The sequence below is a fragment of the Patiria miniata genome, unplaced genomic scaffold, assembly GCF_015706575.1.
Source record: "Patiria miniata isolate m_02_andy unplaced genomic scaffold, ASM1570657v1 HiC_scaffold_20, whole genome shotgun sequence".
Classification (NCBI taxonomy): domain Eukaryota; kingdom Metazoa; phylum Echinodermata; class Asteroidea; order Valvatida; family Asterinidae; genus Patiria; species Patiria miniata.
Window position 1 is genome coordinate 39,207,153 of NW_024037059.1, and position 3,442 is coordinate 39,210,594.

Below are 3,442 nucleotides of genomic sequence, written 5' to 3' on the forward strand. Positions count from 1 at the left end.
CGAAGTGCTTTCTGGGAAAAATATCGGTTTTGTCCGACGGCTGTTTTATGTCCATCCGTTTGAATTAATTTATGCGGCATCGCGAAATGGACGTGAAGACTTGGACTACCATTTTCGGCATTATTTGACCAACCAGTTAGAGTTTTGTTGGTAAATTGTTATTTTAAATAATGTGAACGAATTGGACATTATTTTAGGCTTGTAAAGTTGCAGTTTTTCTATTATCATGAACTTATTTCAGTGGCGTAGCACGGTAATTTTTATTGGGGGGGGGGGTAACAATTTCTTGAACTGAGGGCACTTGCACATCCGTGCTGAAATGTAGGCACGGTTTTTTTTCTCCGGACACAATTGGCCTCCGTAAAATCAAAAAGTGGGGGGTGGGGCTGTTCAAAACCGACGATTGTACACACTAATGGACAATATATGGAGCTTTTCAGGGCCAGTTACCTAGGTGCGCGAAATTCACAAAAAGGCACCGGAACGCTCGACGGCCGATGGGACAAAAAAAAGGGCACGACTTCTTTTTAAAAAAGGGCACTTGTTCAGAAAAAAGGCACTTGTTAAAAAAGGGTACTCTTTGCATAATATGGGAGGGGAGCGCTGGTGAAGAAAGGGCATTTCGATGGAAAAGGGCAGTCTTTACAAATTTTTTTGGGCCCCCCCCCCCCCACCCCCTCTGGCTACGCCTATCAGGCTGTTTGTACAAATTTGAAAAATGGGAACAGAAATTGTAGAATACCGTATCGACAACACAGTTTGTTTATCTTGGCTTTATCCCCAACGAAAAAGAAAATGAAAATAAAACGTTGTTAACACAATGGAACACGCCTGGGTGTTGTCATAGTACAATTTAACGCGGCTGATCTGATGACCCATTTCATCATTATAGTTTCCCACTCGAATTCAAAACAATGGCTGAAGGTCACTTTCATTTTCCGTTTGCCAGGATCTTTTGTTTCCAGAACTGAAATTGTTTTTTTCATCATTATGCATCATTGTGTTGGAGTGAAGATATGGTTTAATTAAATTTTTGGCTTGAGGCCTAATGAGGGAGAAGCTTAATGTTGATGAGGCCATACGTATAATACACCGTATAGTTCATTTTCACCTGTGCCACTTGATGTATCAGAATGGACTTCATTTCTGTCAAACCGGTCTGACTTAGGTTTTCTACACAGAGTCTGCTTCACCTGTACTATAAAAAGTCTTTAACTGTGGACCCTCTTCTCATAGCATCTCACCTATATCATCAGAAAGGTGGCCACCAATTAGTAATTGCGTCACCGAGTCAGAAAGCACAGACTTGGATAGACTTGGCAAAACTTCTTCGACATCCGCCATTAAAATTATCAACAGAGAAGGAACCCTGTAGTGACACGCGGGACACAGTCATGACAAGACTCCGTATTGTTCTCATGATTCAACTGTTTCTGGACCTCGTTGTCCCTGTTCTCCACATCGTGGTAGCCTGTACCCGTTTCAACGATGACCAAAACTCCTTCATTGTCATGCTCACAATCCTCCTTATTGTCGTCACGTGGTCCCTCACCAACGGCACCTCTTGGTTGTTACTCCTGAGGCATCGCCGGGACTCCAACACCACCTCGGAAGACTCTGGGTTGGACTGGACAGGCCTGGCGTGCCACCTGCTGCAGTTAGGACCTCTCTGGAGGTTCGCTAAGGCTCTCTCCGGCTCGGCCTCCAGCCAGTTTGCCAATCTCATCCTCCTACATCTCATCCCTGTGTTTCTTCAAGACCTGCCTCTGTCTGTTCTCGATGTGTACCTCATGCTGACGACAAGGAGGGAGTTTTTCATCCTGGCGGTGAGTGCTAGCGCCTCCATCCTCTCCGCCTCCCTGATCCTCAGCTCTTACCGCGAGGAAGTGATACGTCTTACGAGGACGGCCAAGTCATCTTCTCGTGAAACAACCGAGACATCGCAAGACGGTGGTCTGGGCAAGATGGCGGATTTCCCCGCTCTTGGAATCTTCGGACAAGAGACCGAGAAGAAACCTGCTAGCTCTAACAGTGAAAAGAAAGAGCAAAATGGTTCTAATGATGCTTCTGCTCATATCCATGACAACCAAAGTGTCGGTGCATCTGAAGATACTCCAAAGTGCTCAAAGGGCAAGCTAACTCTGGAGAAACTAAATTCATTTCCATCTGAACAAAAAGTTGAACAAGAAAATAAGAACCACGCCCGCCACTGGATCCGTTTTGTATGGATGACAAGTCTCTTAGTCTCGCGCGTTGTCAGTTTAGCCTCTTTCACAGCTGTTAAACAGTGGATGTTCTTTGTGTTCGTAGCCGTGCAGTGGATTATTGTCCTAGTTGGTTTAAGAATCCAAGCCTACTTTCAAAATTGTCATAGTCGGGATTGTAAAGACAGACTTCGGGACGTCGCGACCTCGTACGCGTACATCTTCTGTTTTCTCAACTTGAAACCTGGGCACGCGCTGGCCATGAATGCTTTTTATCACACCATCATTCTCACAGAGAATGTTGGGTTGGTTGCCGCTTTCCTATGGAACTTTGATGGAGAGAAAGTCTACATGGTAGCCGTCACCGCAGTCGCCTTTTCGAGTTTCTTCGTTGCAATATTCTTGATCGTTGTTTTCTACTGTTTATTCAGTGAGCGTGCATATGTCCTCATCATTGAGAGATGTGCCTGCTGCATCTGGTGGAACAGTGAACGAAAGCGCAGAGCTGAGGCAAAAGTGGCTCGAAAAGCGGCTAGATTGGAGGCTAAGAAGGTCATGACCCAGTCCGGCACCCAGATCAGTGCCATGGCAACCCGCATTATCACCACGCTATCTCTGCTACCAAAGGGCCAACTGGAGCAAGAATCTCCGCTAGATACTCAAAACGTGCCGGATGTTGTTCGCGATAAATCTCGTCAGGAGATAGATCTCGCTCTCGAGGGCGTCTCGTTCCGCAGCAAAACGTTATCAACCCTGGGCCAAGATGAATCAACAACCAAAGGAGTATCCTTCGAAGTTGATGCCTTTAGTGAGAATCCCTCTTACACGATGGCCCATCATTACTCAGAAACCCCTGCACAAGACGAGCCAAGCCATTCATCCAATGAACTCAAATTACATTCAACAGCTCAAGACGCTATACCTCAAGACAAGCAAACCAGCGGCTTTCAACAACCACGTAAGATAAACATGACTCCTGCTCCTCTTTTCCTGCTCACGCCCCCAACTGTCTCCTCAAGATGCAAGGATGGCCATACCAATCAAGGATTCGAAACAGAGGTTACTGCCGAGGTTCACGAACAGCGCCCTCAACGCAGAGCAATGACACACCTGACTTTGCCGAGTCGAGGCACTGATGGCTCCCCCCTATCCATCAGAAATGAAACGTTAAGGAGATCATTTATATCATCGGTAGAATCGCAGCCACAGGAAACGGCGGAAACCTTTGATGAAATATT